Genomic DNA, 17381 nt, shown 5'->3' on the forward strand with positions numbered 1-17381 from the left:
TGATTTGTAAAGTTAGTTATGGGTGTACAGGACGTGTTATCATTGTAAAGCTAGGAAACATGTGTTAATAGCGAAAGTTGTAAATTTATGCATCGTTGTTTGAACCGACTAGAACTAAATGACTGCTTTAAACGGAAACAAATTGCTGGTGACTCCTAAACCTATCTTATTTTTAATATATCTCAATTTAAACCAACTATAATGAACAGAAGTTAGAGGGAAGATGTCTTTGCCTATGGATATATTGTCAATAATTATAAACTCCTTTACTTCAATGCTTTGGACATGAATACATGGCTATTTTAACTCAGTAGGATAGTTTGGGGTGTTTTTCCCCTTTAAGAGATATGGTTTGTTTGCTTCTCAACATGGAGGAGTGTAAGGCCAACGTTCCAATTAAATTAAGAGGATTTGAAGCAAACGGTTATTCCCCTGTGACCGAATAACGTCTCGTAGTGAGGATTTCACACACGATGTGTAATTGGACGTGCAGTTTACAGGTGGCGGTTCTGGGTGTGAGGGTTAACCACATCTACGAGGTGGATTACTTGAGGTGAGGCGAGGTGAAATGGGATTTAACGCCGCGTTCGAGATTCTAGTACGTGTGTATGGCTGCTTGTACTAGTCCAGACTAATGCCGGTTTTATAGCGCTACCCCCTGTGATAACGTGCTGCAGTTTTAACATGAATAACCACTCAGACACAGTATATAGACTCCGAGCTGACCAGTCCTTGTTTTAGCCCCTTAAAACCGAGCACCAGGCAGGGTAATAATAAGTACCATCTTTTAACGTCATTTGCTATGGCGCGGTCAGGGATCGAACCCCGGACCTTCCGCTCACCGGGTAGACGCTCTACCATTAGATCACGGATACGGTCGCCAGACAAAAGACATTATTGATCTTTTAAAGTATTTTGGTATGACGCGTTTGTATGATGCATTCGTTTTGTCGGAAATTAATACACAGTTAAAGTTTATAAACTTGATTACAGTTAAGTTTATGGGATACTTTAACCATGGGAATTATAGAAACTCAGATTGTTTGATACAGTGTATAATAACAATCTTGTTCATTTTCAGAATGTGGAGTAGCCATTACAAACATGATTGTTGGTGGTATTCCGTCCTCAGAAGGAAGATGGCCATGGGTTGTCTCCCTTCGACTGACGTGGGCCAAACGTCACGTGTGTGGCGGTACCCTCGTTCACCCACAGTGGATAGTGACGGCGGCTCACTGCGTGCATGGGTATGTATGCGTTTTTAACACAACGTGCAGTACTAAATTTGTCGGGGAATATAGCCTGTAAGTATACAGATGCTGGTTATTAATAACAAGAGTTTCTGATCAATTGGAAATATTTAGATATTTAACTCTGTAATTTATAATGCCATGAAACACGCTCACGCACACACGCACACCACGCACGTACGCAAGTACGTACAAGCATAAAATAGAGCTTTTAACAATATTTTCTATCACAGCCTGAAAGGAAGGTCTCCAACTGGAGACGGAGAGATGTGAATCGGCGATTGTTGGATTCTAGGCAGTTGAGGCATTGTAAGACTTGTAAATTAAGACATACGACAGTCCTATTGCTGAGCTACGTGTTAGAATTGCTCCCCAGCAACCTATGCAGCAACCTCGTAAGAGACAGCGAAATGGATCTGGTAGTTAGGTTCGGTGACTTTGTTAATCTTGTGCCACCGTACTCCGACGGATCGTTGCTCGTAATATCAATCATTGGATGTTCTGGCCCCGACTCAATCACAGCCCGTCTGAATCTACTGCTGAATGTGGCGTTTAACAACCCATAGAAATAATGAGATAGCGCTGTGTAACCTGACCAGTTAGTTTAAGTAACTGACTATAAGAGAAGATCTTGTTGGATAGAACTTGTACCCACTACCAAATACCAAGATGGCGGATACTCGGATGTATGGGTCATGAACTCACAATTATGGTTTTGTTTGTTTGTTGTTTAACGCCGCAATCAGCAATATTCCAGCTGTATGACGACGGTCTATAAATGATCGAGTCTGGGCCAGACAATCCAGTGATTGACATCATGAGCATCTATCCACGCAATTCGTATACGATGACATGCATCAATCAAGTCATCGAACCTGACCACCCGATCCCGTAAGCCGCCTCTTACGACACCCTCTTCACTGAGATTAAATGGAAGCCAGCTCAAGTTTATCTGGTTATGGATGTCCAAAATAGGATGACGCTGTGATTGGTGTAAACAATACTACTTCAAGTACTTCAAGCTACAATGGGAAGTACAATGCACCCCACCGACCCTATCATTCCATAACAAAGTGGTAGAGAGAGAGGGAATACTGGACAAATATGTTTTCCCCTGGTAATACCTAAAACATACTGGATGTCCTGAAAAAAATGTGTAAATATTGAATAGTTGGTCCCTTAACCCGACCAGCTACACTACCGGGCAGAAGTAAGTAGACAGTCCTTCCGGAATACAATGCCCCTGGTTATATTACCATTTTTTCCTTAGAACGGATTTCCGCAGTGAAAAATTCACTGGTTTTAATGCCAATGTCAATGTTTTTCAGACCAAACGTTCCAATTTCCTGGTTATAATGCCAATTTGTTGTAATTTTGAGAAAAACTTGGCAAAGTAGTTAATCTTCAGGAGATAATTCCCTTTTCTAAATGAAGACATTAATTACATTGATCTCACAGCTAATTCAGAACAAACGTTCCAATTTCCTGGTTATAATGCCAATTTGTTTTAATTTTGAGAAAAACTTGGCAATGTAGTTAATCTTCTGGAGATAATTCCCTTTTCTAAATGAAGACATTAATTGCATTGATCTCACAGCTAATCCTCACACAGAGATTCTAATCCCTGAGCAGTTGTCACAGGTTAAGATTCATTTCCTGGCCCCTACAGCACGGCATCTGCAGCCCTTGATGCTGTCATCACCCAATCAATAAGTCCCAGTACCATAAGGTGAGGTGAAATAGGGTTTAACGCGTCCAAGATTATTGCACTTATATAGCGACGTGCATGCATGTGTGTGTGGCTGCTTGTACTAGTCCGGACTGATGCCGATTTATAGTGCTAGCCCACTGAGATATCATGCCGAAGTTTAACATGTATACCCCATTCAGACTCAGTATGCTGACTCCGAGCCGACCAGTCTTTGTTTTAGCCCCTTAATGCCGAGCGCCAGACAGGGTAACAACAAGTACCATCTTTTAACGTCTTTTGGTATGATGCGGTCGGGGATCGAACCCGGACCTTCCGCTCTCTGGGCGGACGCTGTTCCACAAGACCACGGAGGCGGTCCCCAATACCATAAAACCTCAGCTTCATCATCTGATACACTATATTGACAATAAACTGACCCCAATTAGGATGATGTGATGGTTGTGCTCCTACAATCGATGTCCTCATGAAAACACTAATTCATAGAAGAAATCAGTCTGTAGGCACAAGCTAGGGCTTAGGGGTAGCACTTATACTGACCCACTGACAACATTATGAGCTGGCTCAAGGAAGCCTAACGTCAAAGACTTCTTTTTTTTAAATGTCAACATTTGACCTCGGGATTGGCAATGTATATGATGCAGTTCTGTTTGAAAATATAGCATGGGTTGAATGGCTATGTCTTGGTTCTTATTTAATATATATATTATGTCAGTAAGGTCTGCTTTTTACCACCCTGGTTACAGTGCCACCCTGGTTATAGTGCCATATTTTCCGCTGGAATAAAGGTGGCATTATAACCAGAGGCACTGTACACCTTTGTACCCACCTTAGCTAAATATGTTTGTTTGTTTGTTTGTTTGTTTGTTGTTTAATGCCGCACTCATCAATATTCCTGCTATATGAACGCAGTCTGTAGATAATCGAGTCTGGACCAGACAATCCAGTGATTGATATCATGAGCATCGATCCACGCAAATGGGATACGATGACACGCATCAACCAGGTCAGCGAGCCTGACCACTCGATCCCGTTAGTCACCTCTTACGACAAGCATAGTTGCCTTTCAGGGCAAGCATGGGTTGATGAAGACCTAATAAACATATAACAAACAAAAGATGACATGCGATGGTGATGTATTAGACACTGGTATCATAGTTGTGTTTTGGACCTTAAGTTTGCAGTGTTTTGCGACTGTTTTCACCCTTTTGACGCTCTGATAACGTTTGTAATTTGGGTCAAATCCAATTTTCAAGTGTATACTTTCTTTTGCCCGGCAGTGTATTTGGATTCGACATAGCTCTAACCTGTCTGACATTTGAATGATAAGAGGGCATGTGGTTTCTATGCCCAAACAGCGTGGTCTTCCTTGTTTACATATGGGTTGAATGCGGGTGAGGTAATGTACACAATGTCACCTGTCCACCCCATCACTTGCACACCAGCCAACACTTGGCCGAGGGTTCCTATACACTCCTGGCGTGTGCTGTGAAGGCACGGATTGTGACGGACATGTAACCACACCAGGCAAATACTTACGACAAACATGTTGTCAGTCCACATCGCGAGGAAGGTAGGGGTACGATGACACCAGACAATATCCGCCACCACACCCACCGCGACACGCCCACCGCGACCTACCACGCCCATATTCGTCCACGCCCACCTGAAGGGATTGGAGTGAGTTATTTTTTAAATGGTGTAGCTATACTTTTAGCTTATGCCACTTTAAATTAAAAGTGATCTTCAGAATCACATAAAGACAGTTTGTGGCTTCAGATCATGAACATATAAGGTGGCACATGCGTGTGTGCGTTTTTGTGTGGAGGGGAGCTGTTTTGTTCGATATGTAAATTTATTAATTGTCACGGAGCGCACTTCTCTTTTTCAACAGGAACAGGTACTCCATTATCTTTTTTAAATATGTAAATTTAAAAGAATTGCATTCTTTGGACATTATGTTCTTTTCAGTAAAACTAGGTTATGTTTTTTGACACAAACCCCGCATCCCCAACACCCGACCCGATCCACCCTCACCACCACCCCAATCCCCCACCCCCTCTCCAACAACCAAAGGACCACACCGATTACCAAGACTCAACCTAATGGTAGTTATTGCCTCGGTTTGGGGGCCACTTAGGTTAAGAAGTAATTAAAAAACACCAAAACTATAATGTAGCCAAACAATTAAAGGAATAAGTCGCATTGTGTCTCCACTTGGGTAAAACCACCAAAAGAACAAACGATAACGTGTATGTGAGTTACTGTATTGAAGTAAGAGGACTGGAATAGTAGAAAAACTCGAAGCACTCCACATGCAAAATCAGGACTTATATTATAGGCACCATAAGAAACGCGAGAAACGCAAACATAATCCAACTGCTTAAAATGTAAAGTAAAGCTGCTTAGTAAACTGCACCACAATTCAAATTAGACACACAAGAAAAACACTGTCCTTAACCCATTGATATGTATATCTCAAGGATTAACACTCACACCACAGTTTAGGCGTGGATTTACACAGCACGTGCATATCATGAATCATCTTTCTAGTTCATCCGGTTTATGTAAAGACGGGATCAGCCTTGAAATGAATATTCATGCACGCAGCCTTATTGTCGCATGTGTTCAAACTGAAGGGTAATAGTTTATCCGTATGTGTTCAAAAAGAAAAGTAGTTAATTGAAGGTTAAACTGAAAGTTACCTGTCAGTTTCATGTGTAAGAAATTTGTGATGCATGCATAATGATTAAAACCTAAATGAAATGTGTTAGGTTGGTTGGTTGGTTTGTTGTTTAACGCCGCACTCAGCAATATTCCAGCTAAATGACGGCGGTCTGTAAATAATCGAGTCTGGGCCAGACAATCCAGTGATTAATATCATGAGCATCGATCCACGCAATTGGGATCGATGACATGCATCAACTAAGTCAGCGAGCCTGACCACTCGATCCTGTTAGTCGCCTTTTACGACAAGCATAGTCACCTTTTAGGGCAAGCATGGGTTGCTGAAGACCTATTCTACCCCGGAATCTTCACGGGTCGAAATTTATTTCTTAATCTTATTATATTCAAAGAGTGGAACGGAGGACGACGCTTTATTAAGGAGTGACAATTGTTTTCGAGGACATTGATTAACGTTATTTGTTAAATGAAATATTAAGATTAGGTACAGCCTCTTTAAGGGTGTTAGTAATAAGTATAGCTTTAAACATATTTATCCGTGACTCCCTGAATAGAATTCGGCAGCGGCCCCGTTTCGGTACAGATCCTTATACAGTTGTCAAATTACCGAAACGTCGCCTTTACAGTATTAAAGAAGTTGTTATCCATAAATTGTCTACTTTGTCATCTGTCAACTTCTAAGTAATGCCTATCAAACAACTAAAAATTGTATACGTTAATATGACCAATTTCAGTTGTTTTCCTTCGACTGAGTTAAGTTTTTTTTGTTCCATTACAACCTATGGTAACCCTTGTCTAGGTATTGTGTTTAATTAATTATTTTCAATCGTTAATGTTGATAATATTTCTACAAAACATAACGAAAATCTGTAAACTTTGAAGAACATTAGTCGATTAATCCATTCGTGTCAGTCATATCCATTTAGTGTTATTTCGATTTGGCCTGGATAAACAGTGACTTCCCTTCTCTTAGTTATCAGGACCCGTGTATGACAGTCATACAAAACTCATATGCAGTCAGCACTTTTCCCTTGATGAGATGGTAAATTGCCGTATATTCGCAAACACCTGTTGTCAAATTTCCAGTGATCCATTCATGTAATTTTCCTCACTTTTTTGCCTTTTACACTGGTTATTCTCTGGCGCTGACATTTTGGCTTTACAGTCCTAAATTACTAGTGTGACCAATACACACTTAGCGGATTATTATTGGTGAAAAAATGTATTACAGTAATAAACAAGTTGTTTTTACAGTCGTTAGTCTTAAGGTTAGGTAAAATGACCGAGGTGCAGGTACTCGAAGCTTGGATGGGCGTCTTTCTGATTGTGTTGGCTTCAAAGTCGGTGACGACCGTCAAATGTTGGGGGAGGGAGGGCAGTTCTCCGAATAATCCTGTGTTTGGCACTGCATGGTGGTGTCACAACACGACGCAGTTTTGTAAAGAGTGTGTCAGACAACAGATAGGTGTGGGGCTGGGATTGCGCCCACAGGCAAGCTCTTCACAGCGACAGCCCGTTCGCGGAGCTCTCTATACCGAGAATGCAACAAAGGTGTCACGCGCTGGGAAGGAGCTTGCGCCCACAGGCAGGGAGGGGAGGGAACTGTTCACAATTCTAATGACACTGCAAACACGTACGGCGGGGTCACTTTGACATGTTGTTTTATTCAGGGTTAACTGACTTAATACGCTTTTACGCGATGTCCAAATACGCAAGGGGGCAGGGCACGATTTTGATGCTAAAGGTGAGGACATTCTTTTTTGGCTTTTCAGACGGGAAAAGTAATCCTTGTTTCAAGGTATCGCCCCTATTAGCAAAACAAAGTGAAAGCGCATTTTATTTCTGTTATAACATATATCATGAACGTTGGGGATTACGCTAAAGCAACAATCGTGTGCAAGTTTTTGCAAAGAATTGTTATGGTCCACTGTCGATTCTACATATTGTCGACCCGTGAAGATCCGGGTTAGAATAGGTCTTCAGCAACCCATGCTTGCCGTAAGGGGCGACTATGCTTGTCGAAAGAGTCGACTAACGGGACGGGTGGTTAGGCTCGCTGACTTGGTTGATGCATGTCATCGTATCCCAATGCGTGGATCGATGCTCACGATGTCAATCAGTGGATTGTGTGGTCCAGACTTAAGTATTTACAGAAAGCCCTACGGCGTTAAACAACAAACAAAATGTGAATAGAAACGCCGTAAAATCACGCTCGCTCGTGTAATTGTTTTGTATACATACTGTTGACACTACAATGTTTCATTGAAAGGCAATTTGTCAAAGTGATAGTGAAAAGCTTTTTTTACATTTAGGAACGATGATGAATTTTTATGATTTCAAAATGTCTCATTGACACTCAAATTGTCAAAGGTACTGGGTAAAGCTTTTTTTTACCATCGAGGGACAATGATGAACTCTCTTGATTTTACAATGTCTCAGGCAAATTGTCAAAGGTACTAGGGAAGGCCTTTTTGATCATCGATAGACGATGATGAATACATAATGCAGATATTGCTCTAAAGATATCACAACATCCATTTCGTAACCTCAATATGACTGACAGAGTTGTCTCCCCTTGTTGACAATGAGCGTGTGTCGCCGAAGTGTTCAGTGTTTTAGAAGGTAAGGCAAAAAGACGCTGTGATCACCCGGCTCGTCTCAGTCACATATGACCTTGATCAGCGCTGTGGGAATCCATATTGGAAACACATGTAGTATGTGCACGTGACTGTCACGTGACTCAATACAGCCTGGAGTCAGTCGTGAACCGTAAATAGCTATTCAAATTGTTTCCAGTGGCTATTGTCGTCGAATCAAAGTGAACACCCAATGTCTGTGAGACGGAATAACATGTCTTCAAAATACACCGTCATGTTATACGAACTATATCCGACGGAACATGGCACTTCTCCATTGCTCCCCGAGGTATTAGTGTGTATAGCAGATTAAGCCGAATGAACGAGTGCGTCGTGTAATCTGCATTAGACAACGTAACGATTTCTGTCGTTAACCATATTGAAAGAAGGGTTCGTAATATATAAACAGAGCTACAGATTTTGCGTAAAATACCCCCCAAAAGTATTCAAAACCAAATTACTTTCAATTAACTTGTGTACAGAAACGCATGCATTAAACGAAAAACTCAAATGTGTAGAAACAGCACGCGTAAATACCCAATGAAGCTTTTCAGCATGCGTACAAAGGAGCTAATTTCCGAAACACAACGAGCTAATTTACTTTCCGAGTCAAGCCTATAGTTAGAGCCTTATATACATCTAAAACATTATTTTTTATTTATTTTAAATCTCAAAATGTTAACTCATTTTGGGGGAAAAACCAATAGAGTGATAAATAGATGAGTGAAAAGATATTGATTACCCAATGAAAAATGTATTAACCCATGACCAGAAACCTTCGACAAAAAACTCAATTGCTCAAAAAGTTATCTGGAGCTATGATCAACTAGAAACAAATGACAAGGTGTTCATTTTGTACATGGACACACATACAATAAACACAAGGGGTTTAAATCTGCGATACGCTACATCAGGAGTTGTTACATAATGCACATAATCGTCTTACACATATATGCTAGTCCAACCACCATTTAATGACTAGTCCTTGTTTCACGCATATGGATAGTATAATAGTTATATCAAATGGAAATCTCCACATTGTTTGACAAAACTTATTTCGAAACTTATTATTGTTATTTGTTATATTCTTGTTGTGAATACTAATAACAGAAAATGATGGAAAGACTGACTCACCATGAGGCCTATGTGTCTATCATTGAGCAGTTAAGCATTTACGGTGAAACCCCGTTAATCCAGATGGTACTGTTCAAAGTATTTTTCAGAATAAGAATTGTCCGGATTAACGAGTCGAGGGTTATTGTAATGTTCCTCTGATTAACAACGAAAGGCAGGGATTCAGGAATAACAGCAGTTACCAGTGTGTCACTGTACACACCTTCTTAAAACCCCAACTGAACAATATCTTTTGAAGAAGAGGTTATTATGTCCAGGGCAACCTTTTGACACAAGGAGCCATGTTGGCGCCAAGAACCAGAACCTAATGTCTACTAAAGTTGTCTCCCTTTTGTGTGGATCTTGTTCTGTTCGTACTGGATTATTATTAATCTTGAATATTCACGTTTCCATCAGCTCATGGTTTATTCAGAAATAATTAACTATACTCACAGCATGCTGAGAGAGGGGTTGGCATTTTATAATCGCCGAAAATAGACAACTTTTACGTACTGACATATCCTTGATGTAACAGCAGGAGGATGTTGAGATCGTACATTTCTAACAATTTAATCTCCTGTTGGAGCAACTCCGGGACGTACATCAAATGTCAATATGGTCAGAATGATCGATACCGGGAGATTCATAAATTATGTCAAGCTAACAGATGTTTCTCGATTCTAATGAAAAGGACGGTAAAATCCATTTCAAGATATTAAATATTTACAAGCTGCGTGCCTTGCCAACATGCAGCTGTGTAAGTATCCATATAGTTTACATGTATACCCTTGACCGCAAAAAAGTAAATACAAAACCTCCCAACCACAAATGTAATCAGCTATTTATGAAGGGTTAAAAACGAAACTGCCATGTAGTTGATTTGTAAATATATAGAAAATAAACAACGATATTGTAACCACATGTATGATGGGACTGTCTGTACACACACGGGGTTATGTTCCTTACCCGTGCCAGGATTCGCTCACGTTCGATCACGCATCATACCAAAAGACGTTAAAAAGATGGTACTACTATTATTACCCTGCATGGTGTTCGGCATTAAGGGGCTAAAACAAAGAATGGTCGGCTCTGAGTCAGTATACTGTGTCTGAGTGGGTATTCATGTTACACTGCGGCATGGTATCTCAGTGAGCTAACTCTATAAAACCTGACTATAGTATACGAGCAGCCACGTACGCACACGTGCAGGCACGCGGTTATATAAGTGCAATAATATTGAACGCGACGTTAAACCCCATTTCACCTCACCCACCTATTTTCCTATTTTCCCCGGCAGTTTATGTCCTTTAAGCCAGGTAAAATGTTGTCCTAGTGTTGTGTTATGTTTAGTAATAATCACTAAACAATTATCATATTTTATTCACAGGAACCAGTTTGAAAAGGCGAGTGACTGGAGAGCGGCATTCGGAGAACACCAACAGGGCGTCAACTCCGGCATGGAGACCCGAAGGGAGATAGATCTCATTGTCAAAGTAGGTTGGCATTTCGAGCATAAGTGATTATAATGTAGTTCCACAGTCTCTATTTCAGCATATAACCGACAAACCAGGGGTTGATATACACCAAATTATTATTTGTTATTTTCATGATTAGGTTTACAACACGACAGGTATGCTTCTAAAGTGGCAATGTGCTCATGGTGTGTTCATATATAGTTGTGTTGTAGATGTCGTGACTTGGTGGCGTGACTATCCGACTGACCCCAAATTTCCATGAATAGATACGTGATCGAAATGCCTGAATAACTTGACAGGACAGTCACTGATAAAGGCACCAAAGTGGATGATACATAGATTATTAATACAATCTTAAAATACAAGAGTGAGTGAGTATGGTTTACGCCGCTTTCAGCAATACTCCAGCAATATCACGTCGGGGGACACCAGAAATGGGCTTCACATAGTGTACCCATGTGGGGAATCGAACCCGGACCATGAAGCGAACGCTTTAACCACTAGGCTACCCCAAGCAGATTGTACATGGAAAAAAAAGAGTGTTTTTTTTATCCCACGATATTATATATCATGCCCAAGGCTCGGTTGAACAACACACAGAGGCAGACTCGTATTCTGCAACCGCGACTGAAGGGCCACTGTAAAGAGAACACTGATAGTCGCTATTACCAAGTGTTACGTAACTTACCGCCCACGGTCGCTCTCTGCTTTTAATCGGCCAGTTATCCGCTTATCGCATAAGTTCTTATTTATCTGATAAAGCGCCTGGTTTCATGAATTCATAAACTTAAGAATCTGTACTTGGACATCTTAGACTAACTTATGTGAAACTTAGATTCAAAAGTCTTTTTCTAAGTTTTCTGGGGTGTTTTTTTTTAGATAGTGTCTAATTGAATTGTTGTTGTTGCTGTTGTTGCTGTTGTTGTTGTTATTATTATTATTATTATTATTAGATTAAAATTAAAAATACAGCAAGGAAGGTTTAGGTGATCCTGGCATTTTATATATATATATTATTATTATTATTATCTTTCCCAGAATCCCGAGTTCGTGAATGGTGGCAACTACCCCAACGACATCGCATTGATGCGGCTGAAGGAGGCGGTGGATGTGACGGGCTTCAGTATCAGACATGCATGTTTGCCCTCAAAGGAAGAGCAGTTCGAGCCTGAAGACGACTGCTGGATTATGGGATGGGGAGAGACAAAGGGTGAGCCTGGGTTATGACCGATCATGTGACATTATACCATACGTCTGAATTGTAAAGATATATTAAAACATACTTTAAATATCTTAAACGGAGAACGGAATATGATGACGTTTACTCTGGATTTAAATATGCTACGTTGAGAAGTTTATTTTATCTTGATATAACTGAAATTGGGGCACTTGGTGATCAAGAGAACAATTCAAATAGTTATATGCATTTCATTAACATATACAAACACACGGGTAAGGCCATAACTACAATAAGACAAAATATTATCTTCAACTGAATATGTGCAAATACATTCTATAGTGTGTATTGTTCCTATGGAAACTGTTATTTGATGCTAAATATATACATTGCACATACGTTCAGCTCCATAGAGTGTTGGGGGCGGTCGGGTAGCCTCGTTGTTAACGCGTTCGCTCGTCACGCCGAAGACCCGGGTTCGATTCCCGACATGGGTACAATGTGTAAAGCCCATTTCTAGTGTCCCCCGCCGTGATATTGCTGGAATATTGCTAAAAGTGACGTAATCCAAACTCACTCACCCACCATAGAGTGTTGATGATGGGAATAGCAGTAGAAGAAGTAGGGTTATTTTCAATTCAAAGGGTTAGGGAATATACGATGAAGGAGTTTTGACCATTGTGTGATGGATCGGGAATGTTTAACAAAAGCAGTGTATATTTGTGTATTGGATAGTATTTCAAAATCACCCCATTACTTCATAAACAGAGGGCGGTCGGGTAGCCTAGTGGTTAAAGCGTTCGCTCGTCACGCCGAAGACCCGGGTTCGATTCCCGACATGGGTACAATGTGTGAAGCCCATTTCTGGTGTCCCCCGCCGTGATATTGCTGGAATATTGCTAAAAGCGGCGTAAAACTATACTCAGTCAGTCAGTCATAAACATAACTTATTCCGAGGCAGATAGGTTCCCAGTCTTCCATGCTAAGAAGTGTCTAATGCGGACCGGATGGTTGCAGTCTGTGGCCTGACTAATAGTGTGACGTCATTCCTGGATCGTTGTTCATGCTGTCAACTCCTGGTTTAACCCGATTCCTTACATGCCGCCATGATATAGCAGGAATATTGCTGACTGAAGTGGCAAAATCAGCACTGACAGTCACTCTGATACACGTAATCGGTGTTGATATGGTGAATGTTGTCCTTTGTTACAGATTTCGAGGACCAGAGTCTCCTGCAGGAGCTCAAGGTGACAGTGAGGACAAACAACGAGTGTGCCGCTAGGTGGGGCTGGAAGCGCATCCTCAACTCCCACGTGTGTGTGGGCAATGGGGATGGTGGCGCCTGCAACGTAAGTTATTGATATAGACTTTATCAGCCACGATTATCCCGTGTATTATACTTCCATTATTGTTTCATACATGACCTTGATCCGCTCTATGGATAAATGAATACATCCAGAAAGGGCTGTTCGTGATTTACTAAATATTTATATGACAGATTATCAAGCTGCTACTTGGTCACTTTCCCAAAAATGATTTTTCCTCTGAAATGTGAAATCCAACTGTTATTATCCCAATCCCCCGTCACAATTCCACCCAACTACTCAGCATATTAAGTGAAGAACCCATAGCTATTTGGTTAGTTTCGTACGCGTTGCATAGCAACTCTTGCAATAATGACTGTGGAAGTCGAGATCGTCTTATGGCTACGCTCGCTTTGTGCAGGTGGTCCACGACTCCCCTTCAAATAAAGCCTTTAGAAGTTGATCGCTGATTAAAATATTTGAGTTATGATCGAAGCTCTAAACTGATGGGTTGGGCTGGAGGGATGGCGCTGTGCAGAGTTGCGTATCTTCGGCGTTACAGAAAACTATGATCGTGGATTTGAATCCCGATTCGCCCTGATTGTTTCAATATTCAAGGCGTGAAAGCACCACATCTGTGCTCGCCGGTTTCACACCAAAAGTATGACCCGTGAAGATCCGGGGTAGAATAGGTCTTCAGCAACCCATGCTTGCCGTAAGAGGCGACTAACGGGATCGGGTGGTCAGACTCGCTGACTTGACTGATGCATGTCATCGTATTTCAATTGCGTAGCTCGATGTTCATGTCAATCACTGGATTGTCTGGTCCAGACTCGATTATTTACAGACCGGCTTCATATAGCTGGAATATTGCTGAGTGCGGCGTTAAACAACAAACCAACCGTAAACATCTAAAACCTGCGTCGTGCCCCACTCACTCACGTTTATCTTAATGTTTTCAGGGGGATTCTGGCGGTCCTCTCGTTTGTTCTCGTGGCGGTTACTATTTCCTCGTGGGTGTGACGTCATGGGGCGTCAGCGGCTGTCAGACATCGGGGTACCCAAGTGTGTTTTCACGTGTTTCGTTTTATGACAAATGGATACAGGATATGATACGGACGTACTCAAAGAAATCATAGCAACCAAAAGACAATTTTATATATATGTGAAATATTATACATACATATGGTAAATAGATTGTATATTGTAAATAAATATTTTTGTTCTTATACGTGTTTGTTCATTCGGTTGTAACAGTGATATAGCGAGTGAGCGAGTAGGGTTGTACTCGGCTTTTAGCAATATGGCAATACACGGAATCGAACCTGGCTCCTGTTCACAAAGCGATCGTAGCGCTACGACTGACGAAAGTCTGTGTTAATGTATGGGAGTTACGACCATCTTAGCGCTGCGATCGCTTTGGCTCTCGGGGCACTGGTCTTTCGGGTGACTTCTCACCATTTAACTACAAGGTGAGCCCTGCATCCCCCGGAGTGCGGCGTTAAACAACAAACAAACAAACAAATATGTGGTGTTTGGGGACCTATTCTTACCACATCTGTGATATTACGGAACAGTGTAAATCCATGGTAATGCCAACACTGCTGGCTCTAGCTGTTGGTAATCAATGGTATTCCGTTCAATCGTTCGTCCCGATATGGTGGAAAATACGTGGTAATCCCGGCATTTGGCACCATGGGAGTCAAGAATAACTCAGATATGTTGGGACAACGTCCAATAGTGTGGAACAATGGTAACCCATGGATATCCCGATGTACTGGAAAAGTAGTCCATGGTAGCCCATGGATATCCCGTTATACTGGAACAGTAGTCCATGGTAACCCATGGATATCCCGATGTACTGGAACAGTAGTCCATGGGAACCCATGGATATCCCGATATACTGGAACAGTGGTCCATGGTAACCCATGGATATCCCGATGTACTGGAACAGTAGTCCATGGTAACCCATGGATATCCAGATATACTGGAACAGTGGTCCATGGTACCCCATGGATATCCCGATGTACTGGAACAGTGGTCCATGGAAGCCTATGGATATCCAGATATAGTGGAACTGCGGATCCAAGTCACACCATTGTGCCGATTTTTTTCTCAGATATAATGTTTCATTTCCTAAAGTTCAACCTTCTTAAAAACACAGCTTTTGTGCTGGCTAACCAATGGTCTCGACCGGGTGATTTTTGGATTCGAAACCCTGATCCGGGTCTCCAGGCCCTATACCAGGAATGGCATAGGGTGGGGGGCAGGGGGCCCGGACCCCCTCCCTCTTTTTTCAACCAAATGTAGTATGTTGTAGGTGGTAAAATTATCGGAGAGAGGATTTTGATATTTTGGACCCCTCCCTTATAAAAATGCTGGATGCTGTCTTGAATGGTCAGAACTACCACGGTCAATAACAGCTAGGGTGAACATCAACAGCTAAAATCATTCATTCATATCATGCACCTATTTACATTTGGATGAACGAACAATGTAGCAACGATTGTGGAAAAAGGAAAATTTGACATATTCTTCCCGACGTTGACTAGTACGATATCTGCAATGCTAATTCAAACTCATACACGATTAGCCAGTGTATTACAATCTCCATTCTATAAGAACAAAACTCCGCACTATGGAATACTGTAAGGGACATTCTCGCGATCTCGACCTTTGGAAACGAGCTAACTATGGGTGTGCGAGGATGCGACAGGGCTGGAAACAATTCTTAAACCCAACATGTCCTGCACTGCAAGTAGATTATATTTCGTACTCGTCCTGCAATGTTTTCACTTGTCCTGTTAAATTTCATTAAGTTTTATGTTCTCAGTTATCATTTACGGCAAACAATACAAATTAATTAAGTCCTTGCCATCTGCGTTCATCTTCGCCCATTCAAACTCGCTCAACCATGCGTCTTGTTTGTATTCTTTTTTTTTACAGTCATACTGTTTTTTGAGAAAAATAAATTAAATTAAATCATTTTTTTGTCGTTAACCCCACCATCCCAGATCAAAAACTTAAAATTCCGTAGGTCAGCCATTTCACTCACAAAATGATTCATCAGCTGTTCACTATCGCTTTGACATCTGAGCGTCAGTTGTTGGTTTGTTTGTTTGTTGTTTAACGCCTCATCCAGCAATATTCCAGCTATATGACGGCGGTCTGTAAATAATCGAGTCTGGACCAGACAGTCCAGTGATTGATATCATGAGCATCGATCCACGCAATTGAAATCGATGACATGCATCAACCACCCGATCCAGTTAGTCGCCTCTTACGACAAGCATAGTCGCCATTTACGGCAAGCATGGGTTGCTGAAAACCTCTTCTACCCCGGATCACGGGTCCTGAGCGTCAGTAACAAGTCGCTTACAATAAAAACAATTCTTTTTACTTATCTCCCTAGTTTCGATACCTGCTGCGCAAACGTACTTCCTGTTTATCTCTGTAATAGACAGTCGCCAAGTATGCCGTCTATATATGATAAAAGCGACATGTATTTCGTTATTACAGTGTTTCCTCGCTTTTGCGCCCTTCAATAAGGCGCTAACTCTTTTCTTAACTTTTATACATAGTAAAAGCTGCAACTAAAATAACACTACATGGGAATATATTATTCCTGATAAAATTATATTTTCAGATACAATTTCTTCCAACCATTGCATCAAATTTCATTGATGTTGAATCTTTGGGTACTTTTGAACTGAAAAATATCGAAAAAAGGACATTCTTACGTATTATCCTTTTAAATGTTGGATATCCGTACCAAATACGATTTGTTTCATGTCACGCGTACCTTTCTGCTGAGTCCCTAATACCCTCTTAACAGACCCCTAAATCTGGGGTAGGCAGTCTCATAAATCTCAAGGTCGTATAGGCCTTAGGGCGTTGTGAAGGTGATGAGGCACAGGACGATGTAGCCGGAGGTCTATCTAATAAACATTTCAACATAGTAATGGACTCTTTCGCCAATATAGATTCTGTTAACTGATACTGTCTTGTGATCTGATCTTTAGATTATTACCTT

At 41.3% G+C, this 17381-nt stretch overlaps 1 pseudogene; it reads left to right on the top strand.

Moving 5' to 3' along the window:
• Positions 1 to 1082: 1082 nt before the first annotated feature.
• On the top strand, positions 1083 to 14579 carry LOC124143821 (annotated as a pseudogene).
• The last annotated feature ends 2802 nt before the right edge of the window (positions 14580 to 17381 follow it).

Source organism: Haliotis rufescens, unplaced genomic scaffold (genome assembly GCF_023055435.1).
Source record: "Haliotis rufescens isolate VD_foot unplaced genomic scaffold, xgHalRufe1.0.p SCAF_1, whole genome shotgun sequence".
NCBI classification, from domain to species: Eukaryota; Metazoa; Mollusca; class Gastropoda; order Lepetellida; family Haliotidae; genus Haliotis; species Haliotis rufescens.